We start from the raw sequence: 23723 nt of genomic DNA, 5'->3' as shown, positions 1-23723 counted from the left end.
TTTTATCTCTCTCTCTATTTTCTCTGTCACTCTCATTCTTTCCTTTTGCAGTAAATCAGCACTTGGAGCTTTTGCTCTGAATTCCTCTCAGACCTGACAGCACCACATAATTACGCTTAGCTTTCCCTTATCTCAGAGATGAGAAAAGATGAGAAATTTAGCGAATTGAGCTCCTGCATGCGGCCTATGTCACGGGCAGATCGGTCCTGACTTTCTGTGCTCACATTTCAGTTCCAGACAGTGTTGCATTGAATATACAACACGAGTCACTGAGGACATTTACATGGACAGTTGGAAATGACCTACAGGTGCTGGTCATAATTAGAATATCATCAAAAGTTGATTTATTTCACTAATTCCATTCAAAAAGTTAAACTTGTATGATATATTATTCACTACACACCAACTGATATATTTCAAATGTTTATTTCTTTTAATTTTGATGATTATAACTGACAACTAAGGAAAATCCCAAATTCAGTATCTCGGAAAATTTGAATATTGTGAAAAGGTTCAATTTTAAAGACACCTGGTGCCACACTCTAATCAGCTAATTAACTCAAAACACCTGCAAAGGCCTTTAAATGGTCTCTCAGTCAAGTTCTGTAGGCTACATAAACATGGGGAACACTGCTGACTTGACAAAATACGACCATTGACACCTTGCACAAGAAGGGCAAGACACAAAAGGTCATTGCAAAAAAAGGCTGGCTGTTCACAGAGCTCTGTGTCCAAGCAGATTAATAGAGAGGCGAAGGGAAGGAAAAGATGTGGTAGAAAAAAGTGTACAAGCAATAGGGATAACCACACCTTGGAGAGGATTATCACACAAAACCCATTAAAAAATGTGGGGGAAATTCACAAAGAGTGGACTGCAGCTGAAGTCAGTGCTTCAAGAACCACTACACACAGACATATGCAAGACCTGGGTTTCAGCTGTCAAGTCACCATTGAACAACAGACAGCGTCAGAACCATCTCGCTTCTGGACTGCTGCTGAGTGGTCCAAAGTTATGTTCTCTAAAATCAGGGTCCCAGAGTCTGGAGGAAGAGAGGAGAAGCACACAATCCACATTGCTTGAGGTCCAGTGTAAAGGGCTCGTTATAGTCGTGCGTAGGTCCTACGGCGTAGCCGCGTCGGCTTTCATTTATACTTTTGCATCGTCGTCTGCGTCGATGTGCAAACACGCGCGCAGGCCGCTGGTAGGCAGTAACCATGCGTGTAACCACAGTAGCAGCGCGAACGCCAAAGAAGAAGAAGCTTTGCAAGTTAAGCCACAAACGAAGAAGAAACAGCAACTTGTTGTGTATGATTTGAGAACACCAGCAATGATGGATGTAAATAAACAGCGACTTTTGTTGCACTCCTTAACTTGGCTAATCTTTGTTTTCACGGTCGCAAACGGAAATACCTATGACGCAGGTTTTTTTACCTGACGGGAGGGGTTCTGGTGGACCAATCACAGCGCTTGCGGTCCGCGCAGAACTGACGCCCTGTTAAAAATTTTGCGAGGTGCGCGTCAGGCTAAGCAGAGCTACGCACAGGCTACGGCGTAGAACCTACGCACGACTATAAATCGCCCTTAAAGCTTCCACAGTCAGTGATGGAAGCGCGGAATACAGTGGCAGCTCGTGACTGCTCATCCGAGGGCTGCAAATTAAAAATATGTGTTTGTTGAATCATGTGAAGCATGTGCATCATGTGTTTAAACAGTTTATGATAAAAAAGACGGTCACATTCACAAAATACACGCAAGACACTCCCTTAACAGTAAACTCTGATTATGCATGAGATTATGCGAGTATCTGGAAAACGCGAGCGTCTCTTTTATCATTAACCCTTTAGACAGACACTTATTTTGACAAGACACGTGATCCACATAAGATCACTCAATGCGCAGAACACATATTTTGAAATTACGAACCACACACATGACGGGCTACATACATGTTGTGACGAACTTTGCATCGAGCGCCCTCGAAAAAAAAGTCACCGGCACCGCACTGGCTGAATATAAAAATATGAAGCGCGGCTACAAAGTCATAACCATAGACTCAAAATTATGAACGTAGTGTCCAAAACGTCAACCATAGGTTTGTGAAGAGCTTTTTTGAAGCCAATGGTAGGCGCTGCCTGTCGTCGCCATCTTGGCACGCATTACCGCGCATCACTCCAAAAATGAGGAAAGAGGTGGGACGTGGGTAAAGCTGAGGTGGCCGGTTGCTGAAACCAAGCCTGCTTAGCTCGACTCTAGTGACAGCAGTGGGAGTTCAACTGTCACTTAAGTGGCCACGCCCTTAATTATGCAGAACTTTAAGGCTTAATATAATTTAAAGTAAATGGATGTGTTACAAAAAATTCAACCCCCTCACAGTTGTCATGAAGTGAAAATTAGCTATATAGACCCAAAACACTTTTTGTACCTTGGCCCGGTTGCATAAAGCACCTTAAGTTTTTTCCTTAAGTATGACACTTAAGGGGTAAATTCCCCTTAACTTCTGTAAGATAATAATTAAAGAGTTTTGCATATAATCCCTTAAACGGTTCTCTTAGGTAAGGGTAATCTTTAAGTGTTTCAAGACAGTGACCCCGGTTTGTTGTTATAAAATACTATCGTTGCCATGGAGACACAACAGAAAAAACTTAAGGGTTTTTCTGCAACACCCTTAAGTTAAAAGGAAACAACTTAAGGGAAAATTACACTTAAGGTGCTTTATGCAACCGGGCCCCGGCTGTAAACATATTATTTTCTACTGTAAAGTTGGGCTTTTTAACATTGGGATCTAGGAGAATAGACTAGCGGCCAGTTGATGAATTGCAGTTTTGTGCTTACACTTTGACCTTCTAAGCAAACAGATCTGATTTCATCAGAATGACAGAGCTGATAGTCAGTTTTTATAATTGTATTTAAATATCAATTCATATTGTGTCCAGCCTTAGACTGCTGATGGTGTTATAAATTGTGTTATGAGAGTTTTGACCAAACGTGTAATGGGTTGTAGTTTAATTATAGTTAATCGTATTTGCAATTATTTCGCTGATATGAGAAAAGCTCAAACTAAATGCGAGAGCTATAAATAAAACTGCACGTGAAAAACATCTTAACTAGTTAATTTAAAACAAGCGCCACATTCTTGTGTTGTTTTATTAGGTAGAAATTGTGACTGTTCAGCAGAAAATAGCTGTTCTGTTAGTGAGCTATGAGGATAGGGGCTGTGTTTTTGTATGTACCCCTCATGAAAAATTTAATATCCCTCCCACTTACTTCATATGATTTATCTTTTCATTACATTCCGTCTTTATGATCCAAGCATAATCTGAACCTTTAATGCAGCATGTTCACAAAACAAGACAGCAGACTCATTCATCTTCTCATTTCGTCATCCAAAGGGACTATTGCAAATTAATTAAATTGACTCTTTCCAAAGCATTATTATATTGAATTTCTTCTCTTTCCAGCCAGTCTTTTTGACCATAAACAGAGCTTGATAATATAGTTACTGTATAGCAACCTGCCAATCACATGAAAGCTTTAAATGTGCACTTTTAAACTTGCAGGGTCAACATATGATACTGCAGGACTCAATCTTAGCAGTAGAAGAACATTCTGACATGCTCGATTTTAATTTCTGTACTGTTTTTTTTGTTGATAAAAAAATTGAAGGTGTCAGGTGTCAAGCTTCCAGAAAAACAGCATGCAGTTGAATTTGTGTCATCGTGCTTAGGTGACCCTGCTCAGTGTTACGCCCAAGAAGACAAAAGTACACGAGAAGAACACAAAGTGATACCCTTGAAGGAACGTGGCTGCATCCAGTGTTTAAATGACCTGCGGCACACCCACCATGTCTCAAATTGATTACGTGATTGAAAACCACCTTCATTCCTGATCACGGCTGGAGACACACAGCTCCGAGAAGCTCCTCTGAGGGTCTTCGAGAGGATTGTGTACAGATTGCAAGTCATTTGGGGAAGGCAGTCAAGGGGAACGTGAACGTCATGCTGGCTAGCTGTACAGAAAGGATTGTGCAAGTGGATGAGGTGAAGTTTGATGAGGTTTTGCAGGTGTCAAAGGCATTCTTTCTTTCACCGATGCGAGACCAGTTTTGCGGTCCGTCTACAACGGGTACGATTCAGATTCGATTCATGGCCGCTGATTTCAGATCTGTACTACAGCCAAGTTCTGTCTTACTTGATTAAAGAGAGTGATTGAGGAACACAGCTATTAGGCAAAAGAAGAGCGAAAACATGTGTTTGTCCTTCAGATATACAGCCCACATCGATTGGCATCATTAAGCCACCAATGAGACTGGGGTCTAAATGCCCTTTTAAATTTGTCTGCTGATTCAGTTTGGCTTCAGTGATTAGGCAATAGCTCATTGGTACACAATTAAAGCAGCATGTGGTGATTGTGTAGCCGCACTGTCACAAAGTGTATTTATCTGCCATCTATTCATAATTATTTTCCAGCGCATGGTCCTTTAAACAAGGATATGACTTTTAAAGCAGTTACAGCTGTTGTCAGTAAAAGTATGGAAATTGAAGGTTAATCTAAGTAAAATTGATCAAATCTGTGGCAGGGCCAACAAATATTCAAAGTGACATTGTCACATGAATTTTTAAAAGGTTTTTAGTTATGTTGTTTATTCAATTATGTGAAATGGTTCTATATGAATAACGTTACTGTTTAATGTTTGCGCTGTATGTCTACAACTATAAAGCTGTGATGCTGATCATACAGTAGCATCAATTTCAGGGCACAAATGTGTGTAATGGGTCGCCATATTCTATTGTTTAAGCAAGTGTTGCTACAGTATGTGTGGATAGTCAGAAAAATTATATGGTTGTGCCACATTGTTTGACCTCATAAGACCCAGGATTTGGTTTGTCTTTTTTTCAAATTTCTACCAGCTATTTTAGGGTTAGGAGGAAGAACCAATAAATATAATAACCAAATATTTTTTTAGAACATGAAGCAGTGTATTTGCCCATGTTTGTGTACAACAGGTTGCAGTTACACAGAATTAAGTATTATGGTGCAAAAAATGTGATGTCCACGTAGAAAACATTCCAGGATTTTTCTCATTTTAATGGAGTTTAACCCCCAATACTTAACAGTTTTAATGCTGTTTAAAATTGCAGTTTCAAAGGACTCTAAACGATCCCAAACGAGGCATAAGGGTCTTATCTAGTGAAACGATTGTCATTTTTGGCAAGAAAAAAAAAATGCACTTTTAACCCACAACTTTTCTTCTTCCTCCGGCTGTGTGACGAGCCAGCGCGACCTCTCGTAATTGCGTAATGACGCCGAAAGGTCACATGTTACATATATGAAACGCACATTTGCGGACCATTTTAAACAATAAACTGACACAAAGAGATTAATTAGTATCATTCGACATACAACAACGTCGGAACGGTCCTCTTTTTCAACACTTAACACTGGGGCGTAGTTTCGATACGTCATCCGTGACCTCTTGACGTGATGACGTATTACTTGAGGTCACTCTGGTGTGTCACAGGACCGGAGAAAGACGAGAAGTTGTGGTTTAAAAGTGCTTTTTTTCTTCCCAAAAATGACAATCTTTTCGCTAGATAAGACCCTTATGCCTCGTTTGAGATCGTTTAGAGAAACTGCAATTTTAAGCTGCATTAAAACTGTTACGTGTTGGGGTCCATTAAAGTCCATTAAAATTAAAAAGAGAAAAATCCTGGAATGTTTTCCTCAAAAAACATAATTTCTTCTCGACTGAACAAAGAAAGACATCAACATTTTGGATGACATGGTGAGTAAATTATCTGGATTTTTTAAAGAAAATGGACTAATCCTTTAACATGCAGACTCACTAATCATTTATTTGTCATGACATTTACCTGGAATGAAGAGCTCAGATGCAAAAGCCATGAAAAAATATTTCAAAAAATAAAAAATAAATAATAACATTGACCGAATGGTCTCGACAAGTATTTTACATTTATTAAATACTTTCGTTTCAAAGCCGCTCGATCCCGACCTCCAGCCATTAAGAAATACCGCTTTGTTGGCATTATCCATCAAACAATTTTTAAGCAAAGTCCTTTAAGTGCACAGAAGACGAATTGGATAAATGACAGCACATGTACAGTGTGCAAATTTAATTATGCAGGTGCAAGAGGTTGTATTATATTAAATATATTTATTATTAATTAAATATATTTATTTAAAAAAAAAGGACAGTGAAGAGTGACTGGAGACCTTTTTTAGAAGTGGAGACTTTTGCCAAAAAGCTTGCCATCAGAGGGTTTTTTACCAATTCAATGATTAAAACGACAATTTTCAAAATAAAACATTTTTATTACTGACTAATGACCTTTTCATTGCCATTAAAGTGCCTGATAACATAAGAGCCTGATAAAAAATGGAAACAAGAACACATGTCAGACATGTCAGGGTTTATCATCCGAGTCAGGATTTTGCATCTGATCATAGATAGATAGATAGATAGATAGATAGATAGATAGATAGATAGATAGATAGATAGATAGATAGATAGATAGATAGATAGATAGATAGATAGATAGATAGATAGATAGATAGATAGATAGATAGATAGAACTATATATTTTATTCTGCCCAATGAAACATTACTTTAATTATGACTTTCTTGAAGTAAAAAGCAAATCTCTGCAATTTTGCATTTTCACCTGCCTTATACGAACCGTGCACTCACTTGTACTATAACAATAACTCTTCCTGAAATGGCCTTTGAAAGTCAATTTAGCCATTTTCAAGTAAGCCATACCTTTCAGATGTATGAATTATGGAAATATCTTACCTAGTGAGGTTTTTTAATGGGATGTTTCTCGCTTCTAATAAAATGTCTTCCCCTTATCAGGGTCCCTTACAATCCACATGTTAATGTCTATGTTGAACTATTTATGTGCGCAATTTGTTCTTTTCTCTGCCTGTGTTATCTAAAATTATGCTGTAAGTTTTTGCAGGGGTGAAATGATAATGCTTATCGACCTTCCCATAAACCTTGTATTCAAATTTTTTGGTTGCATGATTAGTCCTATTTATCTGTATAATTGGATTGAGTTTTTCTTTTCCCCAATGCATGGTGAGCAAATGGGGTCTGCCGATTTGGTAACTATAGACTAAAACAAATGGCTTGAGAAGGGTGCCCCACATAATTGAGCTCTAGATTAATTCCATCTGCAGACGATCAATAGTTTTACAAATGGATTTCTGAAGTCTAATCAAGTTATACTTGCATTTGAGATTGCTAAGAAATCAGAAATAACAGTTGGTGTCAGAAAAAGGTGAGACAGGACTTAACTTTGAAGAGGTATTAGCATCCAGATACAGTATTTCCACTCCAGAGATCACAGGCAGAATGCAAACACAATGTTTTGTAATGGTTTTCAGCATGGAGTAATTCATAAAAACAACCCCAGGCTATTTATACGTAGAATGTAATTGTGTCAAAGATGTAATCCAAATGAATATGACAACGGAGCAGGTTCAGATTTGGTTCACATACATATTCAGATGCTTATATGAGAATTGTAGACATTGTATTATTTTCACAGCTCACATAATTTTGTACGATTCTATTCAATGTTTTCCCTTCAAATTACAGTATTATTTTAAAATTGTGAAACTATTTTTTAACTGGTGATCTGAACAAAAAAAGCTCAAAAGGAGGAAGATTGTAGATTTATTTTCACAGCTTTCTTTGCTCATAATTTCCAAGGGTTCCAATTTTTTTGTCCACAACTGTATATATCATTACTTCCTGTTAATGAAAATGTAATCTGTTGGAATTTTAACTAGTTTCAGTATTCTTGCCTAATAATCTCACTATGAGATATTCCTATTGATGACACCATTAGAAGTTGAAAGTGTTTTTTAATCAGTGACTTATACTTCATTTGTGGAAATTAATGAATCTAAATAATAAATGAATATGAATACTGGCCTAAATGGATGACATCAGTTTATCATTGCCGAAGTGGCCACTTCATTAAAAGCGGAAAGATGAGCAGATCAAAGACGAAATTACACCTTGGCCTGTGAATTTAGATTAAATATAATGACTGTGTATTACACAGACTGACACACGGGGAATAAACACATTTAAAAAACTTAGTTTTCAATGGATTTGTAAGTTAATTCAACAAACTCAAAAAACATCAAGTTGCAAAGTATTTTTTGAAACACTATATCATAACAATATAGGTTTATTTTGTCATCAAACAAAATCTGCAGTTCATGCACCAATTCCTTCCCTTTATTAAATTTATGAATGTTAAAAAAATTGAAGTTGATGTTGCTGTCTTGCAAAACGATCTGGATTATTATCCCTCCTGATAATTGACAAATTATGACTAAATTTTGCATTATACAGGCTAAGATTAAAAGGTTTGACGTCACACAGTGTGTCATGGCATATACAGTATGTACAATTATACTGGGGTTATATCTTACAGTATGATTAAAAACAATTTTAAATGATTTATAGCTGATTCTCCATATAAACATGTGATACGAGAGAGTATTTTATCAATGACATAAATAAACACATCACTGTATGACCATAAACGTTTACTCCACTTTCAGCCTTCATAAATGATGTCTGACAGTTCTCCACCAATTAAATCTGAATTTTTCCATTAATTTCAAATGTTCATTTGTACCATAGAGGAATTTTAAAAGTGTTAAATGGCTCCCATGCGGAATTGTCATTGTGTGGACACCTCTGAGCATTGAGGAAAAAAGCCACAAATAATCAGATACTCAAATCTCAGTCTGTCAGTCTTTGAATGTCATGTCTCCATCTCTCCATCATTTATCGTTCCCTCAGGGAAGGAGAGCTATTACACTGGATCATATGTCACAAAGCACTGAAGACTGATACATTCCACCCAAATATTGAAAGAGACTTTGTTCACATACCATTTGAGGAGACTTTGCCCTATGACTTTGTGATCCAATGTGTTTTAGGGGCTTTTTACACCTGGTCACTTCATGCGTTTTCTCTGAAAAAAGGTCAGGTGTAAATGCCCTCGAAAAGTTTTCGAGACGGATTTAAATCCGATCACTCAAACCACTTTAGGTGGTGGTCTGGGACGCATTTCAGACGAAACTAGACAAGTGTAAATACATCTGGTTGATGAAACCACATATGTCAGCGTATAACTCCTCCCAAATGTAAACACGTCACCCGGAAGTTAGCCGGCAAAGAGGCAAACAAACAATGACGACATGCTCGTTGCTTTATGAAGTGACGACAGTGGGTAAAAAGCTTCCTAGAACCAATAAAAGAGTCCAATGACAAACTCGAATGACATTAAATAAAGAAATAAAACTTTGAGAGAGAGTTCTGTAACATACAGTACAACATACAATAAGTGCTGCCTTTTGTTGCATAAACGTCATCTTAAGTTTTTTAAGGTGGATTAATGAATAGTGTATTTGCATTTTGCGTGGGAGTAGAAGATCGGATTCATATCCATTTGCCAAGTCACATTAATGTGGCCAAATGTAAATGGAACAGTTATAACAAATCAGATAGCTATGCGATCAAAGAAAACACATTAAAGGGGCCATGGCATGAAAATCTGACTTTTCCATGTTTAAGTGCTATGATTGGGTCCCCAGTGCTTCTATCAACCTAAAAAATGGGAAAAAGATCAACCCAGTAACTTAGTTTTTGGTAAACCATTCTCTACAAGCACATGAAAAAATAGGTCGTTGAAATTTGGCTCTGATATGATGTTATAAGGAGCTCTTATTATAATAATACTGCCCCTTAATCTGCACTATCCAACCACAGCACTGCCATTTAGTGCAGAGAAAAGCACAATTGAATTTTGATTGCAACAAACCACCATCATTGTCATTTTAAAGGACACACCCAAAACGGCACATTTTTGCACACACCTACAAAGTGGCATTTTAACATGCTATAATAAATTATTTATATGGTATTTTGAGCTGAAACTTCACATATGTGCTCTGGGGACACCAAAGATTTATTTGACATCTTAACTCTTTCACAGCCATTGACGAGATATCTCGTCAATAAGAGAAAACGCTTCCCCGCCAATGACGAGATTTTCCGTCTTTCCGCAATACCGCTATTATCCACCAGGGGGCGCACCTTCCGCAACTTTTTAAACCCGGAAGTATTGCACTATGGCAAGCAGCTGCATGTCCGTGTTTTAAAGATCGCTCTGAATGGGATCTCTATGAAAAGTCCGTCACAAAAATGGAATTATCTCTGCTTTTTGCTCAAAATGTGGTGTTTTTGCAGAAACCTACCCATATTCAAAAGCTGATTACAAAAGAACCTCTGAAAGTAGTTTTTTTTTTGTTTGAAAGCAGAGGGTCTGTTCTTTCATTTGGTATATTGTATGTTTATATATTTAAAGAAGAACATTTTCTGGAAGGCATTAAACTTTGGTGAAAATCATGAAAACGCTGGCGCTGGCTGTCGACTTTTTAAAAAAACGCTGGCGGTGAAAGAGTTAAAAAAGTCTTGTGCCATGGCCCCTTTAAGTGACCATTTCCCTACCCAAACCCAACTCTAACCCCAACGCCAGGCGACAATTGTTTAAAGTTTAGAAAATATAAAAGAATAAATCAGAAAAATAGTATAAACCAATAGTTAAACTGACATATTAACGCAAACAACAAATCTAACCTTAAACCGAAAATGGTTTGAAAATAGGAAAAAGCAGTTGAGTAAACAATCCGTGGGAGATCCGTGAGAATGCCACGGAACTTTGTGAGATCAGGTTGGTATAAAGCTACAGTATCGAAAATGTTTTTAAAATTCCAGTTCAGCTCCTGAATTGTTAAATTATATAAATTAAAAGAAATGTATATTAATTTGAACATATTCTTCAACCCATATGACAGTATAGGTAATTTCTTATTTCTCAAATATGACTCATACACTCTCAGAGAAAAGGTACAGTATGCACTTTTGAGGTACTAATATTTGCTCTTTTGGTGCAAAGTTAAACTTTTAGAAACAGTTGGAGATCCTGGGATAGAGCATTGCATTTCAATAGTGCAAAAGCCATGAGTTCGATCCCAGGGAACACATACTAATTTAAAAGTATGCCATGAATGCACTGTAAATTGGCTTGTACAAAAGTGTAAAAACTTACTTTTGAATGTAGTCTACACATCACAGAACAACTAGACATAATTATTTCATTCAAATCAATGATGTAATTGTCTATGTATTGTCCCCAAAACTTCCTTCATGGACTAATGAAATTCCACTGTTGTCTAGTTGATTACATTTCTTTGAAAACTAATTCCAATTCATTCCATTTGAAGAAAATTCTATACACCCTCGCAGGGAATAGCCAATTCATTTCAAATCCCAAAACATATTGAAAGGGAAAATCACCTTCTAAATATTAAAATTGCCACTATTTCTCCACAAAACTTTCAGCGTACCAAGATGGGAGAACATTTTAGAATTCACCTTTTCACACCAAATTAAAGACCTGTGAAATGAAATGGAAATAAAATATGCAATAGCTGTCTGTCATAATTTTTAGCCTGGATGATGAAATTGTGCTGTAATGGCACAGCAGGAATTTGTTCAGCTACACTGCTGACCCATTACACTATTGTGAGAGTTTACGGACCCCTACTATGGGCAGAAAATAGAAAAAGAGAGAGAATGTGAAACTAAATCGAGCTATTCTAGACACTAATGTCATGCTGCATCTGTCAAACAGTCCAAAACAATTATTGCATAGCAAAGAAATCACATGCTATAAAGGGAGATTTAATTTTAATTATGTTAAAATAGATTTCAAAAAAACAAATGAGGCTTGTTTTAAGTTGTCCTTGTTAAGGTGTCCTATTATCTTTCTTTGTTGGTCATTGACCTTATCTAGAAAAAGTGCTTTGAATTTGCACAATTTCGTTGCTTTATATCCAAATGGTTTGGCTTCTGGTTTTACTGTGTTGCCCAGTGGATCATTGGCACATGCACATTTTTTCTTATCATTATGCGCTGAAATACAGATAATGAATTATTTTTCTTCAGCTCTGCCCCAATATTGAACATGCTATCGTGCTATTCTAATTTAATGTCAAACGCAATATCACAGCATTTGAAAAATTATCAAAGCGATAGCCATCTCTCTACAGTACAGTCACTTACTGACATATCTTTTATTATATGAACTGACCATTACCATATCCAGTCTGGTGCATATTCGTAGTTTGCAATAAGATCAGTATTAATGACGGGTGATTAATCACAAATATTGGATTAAACATTTCACAGACAGACCGTTTTTCCAGAGTATTAACTCTAATGTGTTGGAAAATATTGAAAATTGTATCTGACTTCAGCAGACATATAGAGGACAGTATGAAATCCCAGATAGCGAGACAGTTAATCCATTTAACATTCGGCTCCATCTCCTTTAAACAGCCTTGTCGTATGAACCACCTTAGTACCATCACACATTCAGACTTCATCTCTGTAAACACGTGCACAATCTGGTTTGAACCTAATTTTAAAAAAATGCATGAACAACTGAATATAAGATATGGAGAGCTGCTCAGGGAGCTTACTAAATGGATCAGTCTGATTAGGTCTAAATTGAGCTCCTCCGGAGTAGACCATGTAGCGCTGGCTTCATTTCCATGTGTAGATTAAATGGACCCAGCAGTGGTAGATTTGGTTTAAGGTTCAGCACTTGTCACCTTTCATTTACTTTGGCAAATGGGGTATGCATACACCGCAGGTTGTACTGCATTTAATGTATACAGAATGCCTATAGTCTTATATGAATTTAGAAGCCACCAAACACGTTTTATTTTGTGTCACCATACTTACTCGTGTAACTACTCATGTAACAGTCTTTAAATGGGGAAAACATGGAAGTGTTTGGTGACTTCTAATTTCATCTCTGTTTGGATCCTAAGGAATGAATGGGGCTAGGCTAAATGCTAACAAAAAATTCACGACGCACTGTACAAAGATAAAGTGCACGCATTGAAAAAAGATAGGTGTGTATTCGCCTAAGTTGAGATAAGAACATAGTAAAATACTGAGAAACAGTGGTTTTCCTTAAAGTGATAGTTCAACCAAAAAATCGAATTCTTTCATCACTTTGCACGAAAACAGGAATTCGTTATACGATCAAGAAAAAACGTGGAAATTCATGACAATATTACGAAAAAAAGAATAAAAAAAAAAGATGTGACTATATCACAAAACCTCGTGAGACTGGGTAGGTATAAATGTATTTGTTCTGATGAACAAAAAGGATAATATTTTGAGAATGTTTGTAACCAAACCATTTGTGGACCCCATTCACCTCCATAGTAGCTAAAAAGAATATTATTAAAATGAATTGGGTCCACGAACGGTTTGGTTACAAACATTTCTCAAAATATCTTCCTCCGTGTTGCATTTGTTGTAACCAAACTGATCAGAGGCCCCATTGACTTCTATAGTAGGAAAAACAATACTATGGAAGTGAATGGGGCTCATGTTTAGTTTGCGTACAAACATTTCTTAAAATATCTTCTCTTGTGTTCATCGGAACAAATTAATTAATACAGGGTTGTAACATAAGGGTGAATAAATAATGAGAGAATCTTAATTTTGGAGTAAACTATCCCATTAACATTCAAATCCTATGGGGTGGTTTCCTGGACAGGGCGTATCCTAGTCCCAGACTAAAATGCATGTTTGAGCTGCCTTAATTTAAAAACACATTGTCCTGTTTAATTTTAACATTTACTGTAACAGTGACATAGTTTTGTCTTAAAGTGCCCATATTATGAAAAACTCTCTTTTGGGGCGTTCTTTTGTGTCTCTGGTGCTTCCACATGCATACAAACTTGGGAAAAAATCCATCCATGCTGTTTTGAGTGAGATACAGGTTTCTGAATGTCCTCTGCCTTGAGTCTCAGATTGCACCGTTTCAAAATCAGCTCCGTTGTGATGTAACAAGCCTTGTCGTCACAATCCGTTTGAAATTTCCAGCCCACCACCCCACTACCAAGGTCTCCACCCACCAGGTAACTAGAGAGCAGGAGACCAGTCACTTCGCTGATATCCTCTATACTGTTATCATGTCTCACGGAAAGTAACAGCGCTATTTGGATATTATGGATTATACTTCCGCCTACTTTTAAAAACAAAGTTTTAACGTGTGTTTATCGGAACCTAAAGTGTAATCCCATATACAGCTACAACGTAAATAGTCCTCAGATTGTATATTATATTCGACTAAAAGACGTTAATGTGAAATCTGATGTAAACAACAGACTATATATCTATATTTCACGGATTATACGCATTTGTGGACAAAAATGGGATGTATTTTATTGGACTTTCATGGATTATTCACACATCTGAAACAAACTGGATTCGATTCGCGATCGTTATATCAACACAAAGGTAAGTCACGTTTATATTCTGCATGTTGTCATCTTCTGTCACAAAATACTACATTTATGATGCTAGAGCATCTGTATCTCAAAACAGAGACCATACATTGATGCTAATCCCGTAAATTATACCTTTTAAACGATGTATAGTAATGTTAATATTATTGTTTGTAGACAGTAGGCTATATAGATATTTTTTGCCGGCTAGATAGTGTCATGGGCTTGTCAGACCTTTTGTACTAAATTATGTCTGAGTACATTTGGCAAGTCCATGACAGTACTATGTTCTGTGTGGGGACATGTGGAGTCATATTGTGTGTGTGGCTTCCACGTGTTCCCAGTGTCTTGTGGCTGTCATGGTCTTGCCAGACCTTGGTGTTTGATTCAGGTCTGATGTCAGAGGGCAAGGTCATGGCAGCATTGTGTTTTGTGTGGGGGCACGTGTTTTCACATCATGTATTTGTGGCACGTGTTCCCAGTGTCTTGTCACTTTTACCCTACTCCCTTATGTACTCGTGTCTTACGTAATTAATTATGTTCACCTGTTCCCCATTGATGTGGTGTCTTTATAATGCCCTCTCGTTCTCTGTCGTGTGCTCGTTCGTTCGTCTTAATTCAGTGTGTGTTGTCCCGTCTTCCGGAGCACCTGAATTATATCTCAGAGTCTGTTTTGTTATTTTTGTATCCAGTGTTTATTCCCCAGTTCTGTGTTCCATCACTACGGTTTAGTCATCTTCTGTTTTACCCCCTCGTGGGTTTTTGTGTTTATTTAATAAATCCACAACTTTATGTTATACATCATCTGCGTTTGGGTTCTCCCTTATTCCTACCGTGACAGAACGAACGAGCCAAACTGAAACCAGCGGATATGTATGCCTGTAGTCGCTTGGCGATACGGGGAAGGGGTTCCCGTCCCGCATACGAGTCGGGTTACGAGTTCTATGACCCGCTCGTATGCGGACCCGAAGTCAACGCCAGGCGGAGACCGGCCGGACCTGTCGGATCCCGCCCGACACCGCCTAACCTGAGGGGCATGTTCACCGGGGCGATTAAGCTGGGGAGATCGGTTCTCGTCTCCCCGGCGCCGGAGACCAGTTCTGCGTCCGGTCCCCATCCTGCACTCCCTGTCTCCAGACGGAGGAAGAAGAGGACGAAGGGGGCATCGGAGCAGCTGCTGCAACCGGCGCAACCGGAGACTCGTCAGCCGCCGGTGCAGCCGGAGACACGTCACCCGCCGGCGCAGCCAGAGAGACGTCACCAGCCGGCGCAGCCGGAGAGACGTCGAACGCCGGCGCAGCCGGAGACACGTCACCCGCCGGCACAGCCGCCTGCGCAGTCACGGACACGTTACCCCTCAGCATCTCGGCCATCTGTTTTTGGGACTCATTTTTGTTATCCTGGACATTTTGCACACCCTGTTGTGGCCCCACCCCCCGTCCCTGAATTGTTGTTTTTGTTGAATCACCCCAACCCATTTGTCACCTATGTTTGTCTCCCATTGATGTTTGTTGTTGTTATTTCTTGGGTGTTGTCTGTTGTTCAGTCTCTCGTTCCTCATGTTTAATGTTTTGTTTGTCGTCTGGAATCCGCCTTTATAGGAGGGGGTACTGTCATGGGCTTGTCAGACCTTTTGTACTAAATTATGTCCGAGTACATTTGGCAAGTCCATGACAGTACTATGTTCTGTGTGGGGACATGTGGAGTCATATTGTGTGTGTGGCTTCCACGTGTTCCCAGTGTCTTGTGGCTGTCATGGTCTTGCCAGACCTTGGTGTTTGATTCAGGTCTGATGTCAGAGGGTAAGGTCATGGCAGCATTGTGTTTTGTGTGGGGGCACGTGTTTTCACATCATGTATTTGTGGCACGTGTTCCCAGTGTCTTGTCACTTTTACCCTACTCCCTTATGTACTCGTGTCTTACATAATTAATTATGTTCACCTGTTCCCCATTGATGTGGTGTCTTTATAATGCCCTCCCGTTCTCTGTCATGTGCTCGTTCGTTCGTCTTAATTCAGTGTGTGTTGTCCCGTCTTCCGGAGCACCTCAGAGTCTGTTTTGTTATTTTTGTATCCAGTGTTTATTCCCCAGTTCGATGTTCCATCACTACGGTTTAGTTATCTTCTGTTTTACCCCCTCGTGGGTTTTTGTGTTTATTTAATAAATCCACAACTTTATGTTATACATCATCTGCGTTTGGGTTCTCCCTTATTCCTACCGTGACAGATAGTTTGCAGCTTGGTTTCGAAAGTTAAAAAAAATATTTTACGGATTTATTTTACAATTCTACATGAACTAAGTAATAGTGCTTTGCCAAACTAAAAGTGTTTTGGCAAACTAAACGAGACCGGGCCTTACCGACCCGGCTTTTCCGACGAGGCTAACGTACCCCCGAGCCTAATATCCCAAGGTACACAGTATGGTCTGTACTGCTCACGATACCATTGAGCACACGCATGCGCACATGACGTTAGTAGTGGGGCGTGGCCAAAGAAGCAGCAGCTCATAAATATGTAATGACCACCTCAAAACAGCACAATCTGAAATGCACTGAAACAGAGGCTACTAGAGATGGGTAACAATCTTTTCCTACAAGCTATTTCGAACTTTTGAAACATGTTTTATGGAACTCATACACCTATTTAACTTGTGGAAAAGAAGTCATGAGATGGGCACTTTAAGATGCACACGTGTAGTGTTTTTTGTAAGGGTTGTTGGTAAAAACTTCTTAAATGACCTAATATAAACAAGGCCTACTGCTGGATTAATCTAAACCCTGTCCGGGAAACTGCCCCTTTATGTTTATTTTATAATCTGGACGAGAGCCTACTGTTGATGGGCTGAGATTAGATGTTGTTTTCTTCCTTTTGCAATGGAAGCGCACATTGTCAAAAATAAAATAACTCACCATTGTGACAGGTCTTAAGTCTATTAACCAGCTATATGCACAGAATGCAAATGGAGAGGAAGATTTAAATTAATTTTCTCTTTGTCTAATTTATTGCATTGACAGATAGAAACACTGTTATTGCAGGCATGAAAATCCCTCACCTTTCGGCGAAATTCGCCGTTTTGAATCCAAAAAAGGTGACCCACGTGAATCATGTAGATTCGGTGAGAAAACATTTTTGGGGGGGAAGGGGGGTATGCGCGCGTTGTATGTAGACGCGCCCTTCGCCGTCATCCAAACATGTATCCCAGACATTAGATTTGTTTGAGTTCATTTTGCGCTGCAAAAACCGACAGGCAGGCATGTGACATCAAAGTATCACGAGAGTGAATCGAGAAGCCATAAGGAAGTCTGCTTTCGAACGGCTCTCGCGCTACTGTGATGTCATCCGCATTTCTGTGTTCTTCGTCATACAAGCTTGTTGAAGATGCGTAGAGCGACTGCCTTCGGGACGTAAAGTCAACACAAAACGCTGTAAAACTATCATTGTAGAATTCTAATGCGTCAATCAATTAAAACAACACATCTACATAGACTGACACTGCAAAGTGACCTAAAAGATTTTTGTTGGAATGGATTGGAACGAATTATGGACGTACTCCTCGCTTGTAAGACACATTGGTCTACTAGTCTACGGCTGTAAGTACTTAAATGTAAATATGGTGAAACTGCAAAATATTGCATGCAATGCTGTAATAAGAACATACTGTTACTAATACAGTTCATAAGAAAGTTTACCGTTTACAGTAACATTTAAGCGATTTTAGACTATTTGAGCGACAAAGATGCTAAAGTGAACTGTTTTCAGTGCGCATACGCGCACAAACTCAAAAGTCACGCAAACGCATATTTTTTTTTGGGCTTGACAGGAGATATACGCACAAACTATATTGTAATACCACAGTCTCTGAAAGTATTCTCATAAAAACAGTCGTTTATTATAAGTGAGAAGTTGATCATGTGTCAGTGTATAGATCGCTTCTCCGTTGTTAAAGGGACAGTTCGTTACATAAGAAATGCTTATGTTTGAGTCATAATGTTAATCAAACTACAAAAGACAAAAGGAAATCACTTTTATAGCTTTAACAAGATTAATTATATTTAATTTATAGTATGAAAACAGTGTTATGTTAATTTGATACTGTTTTTCTACCTAATCAATACTGTTAGATCTTACTTTATTTGTAACTTTGTTCTTTTCTATTTTATATGCTTGTAATGTCTTGATTTGTTCTTATTTTATTTTCCCACATCACTTTTTTGCTTATCTGAAAATTATTCAACCCATGACTCAAAAACCATAATGTAATTCATTTAACCAGTACTATATTGTAAAATTAAGTCATTTTAAATTAGATGTAGGCCTTCAGGTCCACCCTATTGCAAAACCAACTTAAAATTGTATGGCCTTGTGACTGATGGTCTGATTATGGCAAAATAAAATTATTGCAGATGTAAAATAGTAAGGGAATTCTACTTGTTACAGCTTTCCACATTTATCAACCCATTTAATTAAATATGGTTTCTGTTACTAGTCAAATGTTTACATTTTAAATCTAAATTGTCCGTCAGAATTAAATAATTGAAATAATGGTCATGTATGTTATGGTGGGAATTTTGTTTCTGCGCACGTGGAGGGATGTTGAGTTCCTTCCTTCTTTTTTGTCCTTGGCCAATCACATGCCTGAAGAATAAATAAGTTAAGTTACAGCATGTTCCCTAATGAGCCCATAATATTTATTCTGGGGGGGTCCTCCCACCTCGCGGCCCCATCAGAGGCCACATCGCCCCTCGAGCGCCCTTCTCACCTTTTTCACCCCTGACCCGTTTTCATGCCTGTTATTGGGAAGGAACAACATTTAGAAAAAGGAGATTTGAGAAAGTTTTTTAGCTGTTTACTTGTAATTGTTTTCTATTACAGTATCTTATCCACATGCTAATGTCCGCAACACCAGTGAATTGGCTTAAACGTTTAAAAAAATGTGTATTGTTGTAGGCTAGCATGAGACAACAAATAGTAGTGAAGCATGAATTCATTTTTTGCTTCAGTGCTGTTAAAATATGGGTAACATTTGAATAATGAAAATAAAATTTAAACCTAAAGACATTTGAAAGGCCAGGGGCTCCTATTTTTCTGACCGTTCAGCCTAAGGCATTGGATGCCCCTGGCAGATTAGGGCTCAGGGCACACTAATTTATTACCATATGTTGACCTATATCAGCTGGTCAAAGTCATGTAACTTCCTTGTTATATTCTCTAACACACTTTCAACTCTTCCTCTCAGAACACTTTCAGCTACCTGACGTATTATTTGCAGTTGTACTGTATCTCATAGCCGTTGAACTTTAAATCCTCAGAGAGGCAGCGAGAAGGTTAGAGGAGAGATGTTGCATTTTATTGCATTCAAGATCTAAAGTAGCAGCAGCTGAAATATGTCGTCCGGACCGAAGCAGGGTCAAATGTGATTTACAACCAACCCATTCTCACCAAAAAGCGTACAAATGACATGCAGTGTGATTATCGTGCAATAGATACGCCAAATTCCGATTTTGCGTGCATATGATACGCCAGTCCTTCCCATTCACTTATATGGCGAATCGTTTCGTGTCGTTTTATTTATTGTTTTCTCATTTGTTTAGGGTTAGAACAACTTTTTGTTATATAAAAATGACATCCTAACCCAAACCCCATCTCGAACCCAAACTCCAGGCGACCATGGCTTAAATATAGACAAAAACATGGAGAAACCTGTATATTAAATAACCTGCTTAAACAAATCTGAAATCTAACCCTTAACCCAAGCGAAAATGGTTTAAAGAACAAAAAACAAATGAGAAAACAATAAATAAAACGACACGAAACGATTCGCCATATAAGTGAATGGGAAGGACTGGCGTATTATATGCACGCAAAATCGGAATTTGGCGTATCTATTGCATGATAATCACACTGCATGTCATTTGTACGCATCTAGTACGCATCTAGTTTACAATGCTAGCATCATGCTCTTTCAATTGAGCTACGGAAACACTGAATCTGTTAACATTTGTAAAGTTGTGCATTTGTTGGCCATGTTATGTGAGCTAAAATCTTTATTTCTTTCATAGCTCCACTCTGCATTGTTACAAATCTATAAGAAATCTTCAGAGAGTTTCTCAACCAAACTACAGCTCACTGCCTTTCTATAGAGCTTAACAACTGTAGGAACAGGATGATACTTGATAATAGACTTAATACCTGCCATGTTGGTGAGTTATTGTATTTCTGACAATGTGCCCTTCTATTGCAAAAAATAAAAAAAATCGCAGTCTATCAAACCCAAGCTCTTGCCCAGATTACAAATACATAAATCAAATAAGAATTTATGAGTTCGAGTTTAAATGTTAAGAGACTATTCACATGCATATCCACTTATATAATGGCAAGATTATATATGCATATGAGACTACATCCATAAGTCTTCCCATTACAGATGTGACCTTTGTGATTGAATCCTTTACTCCTATTGAGGATAGATAGCACAACCAAAATCGGATAATAGCAGATTAATCATTGTAGAACATGGTAATGGTATATATAACAGTGTAGTAATTTTTCTTAATATTCAACCAAAAGCAAAAATATATAATTAATAACCAAGGGTAATGTTTTACATATACTGTACTGTTAGTAAAATCCAACCAATATTCACACATATTCTATTGTACACTTATTCGCATCGACAACACACACTCCTGCCCATATAAAGGTGTGTTCGTATTTTCAGTACATCTAAATTTGCACATTTTAAAAAGTCAATGCCATGTCGCGATGTTCCTTGTAACATGCATGTACCTTCCATAATATCCATGTACTGTATGTAAATATGCATAGTGTTAATAGTTTATAACACACAAATAACATAAGGTTCACATGCGTGTTTGTTTCTGAGAAAATAATGTATACATTTATAAATATACAGAATATATACATATATTTTAATGTAATCTCAACATACTGTACATGATCAACAACCCCCTCCTCCAAAAAAGCAAACTCTGTTACCCATCTACTAACATTTTTATTACAGTAGCTTTTATAAGCACAGCTAATGATGTCTCGTTTTTTATTTTGCATGATTTATTTGAAATTCATGAGGTGTCCGACTGCACAAGTTGACATGTGTCTCCATGGGGATAAATTATTGAGAAGACTTTGGAGTGTGGCAGCTGAAAGTCGAGTCCATTAATAATGCAGGGGCCTGTATACAGTTCAAGCATTATTATTTCTCTCGTAAGGTTTCACTTTTTGCTTCACTGGTGTCATTCTTCTTATTCCGATATTAGCGTGACATAATCCATTAATCTAATCCCGGCTATTTAGGGGCGCGCATTTGGTTCGAGGAAAACGTTGGGCCATAAAATGCAAAGTGTAATTTAAAAACGGCCTTTTTGTGGTGCCAATCAAAGTGGTTAACCGCCCATGTTTCTGAGAAATATCAAGTCTCGCTTCTCAATGGGATTATCTACTTGGATCGTTTGCTTTCTATGGCATTACTATGAGAATGAACCATAAAGCAAAGCTCAAAGCTATCAGAAGATCATATTGGAACGTAGCATCCAGTCACGGTCTAGGAAAAAGCTTATCATTCAAACGGATTGGTGCAGTGTATGAAAGTGTATGTGTGTCTTTTGTTTTAGTGTTGTAAACAGCAACTTAACTGCATTTTTAGAAGTGTGACAATAGCTCAGCTGTTTTAACAATAGCCTTTTTCTGTATTTATTTTTTCTGATGAACACAAAAGAAGAAATTTTGATAAATGATCATAAGCACACAGCTGGTGGAAACTATTGACTTCCAGCCCAGTCTCACGAAATTTCGTTATATAGTCACGATATTATCACGGATTTCCACATTTTTCGTGATCGTATAACGAATTCCTGTTTTTGTGTGATTATCACGTATTGGGTACTCAACTGTTTTGTCCTATTTTCTTACCATTGTCGCTTCGGTTTAGAGTTAGATTTACATAAAATGACATCCCTACCCAAACCCAACTCTAACCCTAACGCCAGGCGACATATAAAAAAATAAATCAGAAAAAAATGTGTAAACCAATATATAAAGTGACAATCTAATCCAAGCACCAAATCTAACCCTAAACCGAAGTGACAATGGTTTAAAAATAGGAAAAATCAGTTGAGTAACCAATAAGTAATAATCACACGAAAACAGGAATTTGTTATACGATCATGAAAAAACACGGAAATTCGTAACTATATCACGAAACCTTGTGAGACTGGGTAGTGACTTCCATAGTAGGAAAAAAATCCTATGAAATTCAATGGGAAACGTCAATTCTGTGCCTACCAAAATTTATTCTTTTATCTTTTTCAGAAAAAAAAATTCATAGTATAAAGCAACATGAGGGTAATTTTCATTTTTGGGTAAACTATCCCTTTAAATCGTGTTTTACTGTATGTATCACTACTGTATGTTTTCGACATAAATAAAATGTATGTGAGAACGCGAATAATTTAACGCACATGTTTAAATTATTTTGTGGAGTTCAGTGACCCTGCATTAGCGCTCTTTGCTACTCACGTCTTTTTATTGCGTCTATGAAATGTGTCCGGCTGACAACCTGTCAAACGGCGCATCAGTTCCGGGTGGACCCGGTTCCCCTGTGGTTCCGGTACGTAGCCTCTTATGGAACGGCTGAAATTCCACAAGGAGGCGTTTTTGTTCCTCAGACGTTGCACAATAAACGTGACATCCGAATATATTATTATAAATCGTGAATGAAAAGTGAGATTCGAACGAATGTCCGGTAGTGAACTAATTGTATACAGTATTTACATCGTAATTCGGTCAGAAACATCAAGAATGTGAGGCGAACAAATTGTTTTAGATTAAAAGGCTTGGATATTCCATTTCCTTGGACTTTTGGGGATTTATGAACAATTTGTTTTGGACAATTTCACAGAAGCGGATAAAGGGAAGATTTTGAAGGTAAGTAAATACCCTAAATTGGCGCCGCCCGGTTCAGGTAACTAACAACTAGATTACAGTTTTATGACTGCTATAAATCATATTATGCTTTGTGTGTGCGCTTAGTGGAATCCTGAGAGTCTAAGCTTTCAAACGATGTGCCGCATGACCGTATATTTTGAAGATTTAATGCTTCAAAGTTACAATAATGTTTATGCAGCCTCACTTGCAAGGGAGGGGGTGTGCCATGTATGGCACAGTGATCCTTATCAGGTTTAAAAAAATGACTTCTTTATTTTTTAGTACCGGCTTGGTACCGAAGACCCTTTTATTATTATTAATGGGGCAAATATACATCCAACATGGCCGCTCTGGCGAATGTC

This window comes from Misgurnus anguillicaudatus, unplaced genomic scaffold (assembly GCF_027580225.2).
Source record: "Misgurnus anguillicaudatus unplaced genomic scaffold, ASM2758022v2 HiC_scaffold_28, whole genome shotgun sequence".
Taxonomy (NCBI): domain Eukaryota; kingdom Metazoa; phylum Chordata; class Actinopteri; order Cypriniformes; family Cobitidae; genus Misgurnus; species Misgurnus anguillicaudatus.
This window is presented reverse-complemented; position numbering follows the sequence as displayed.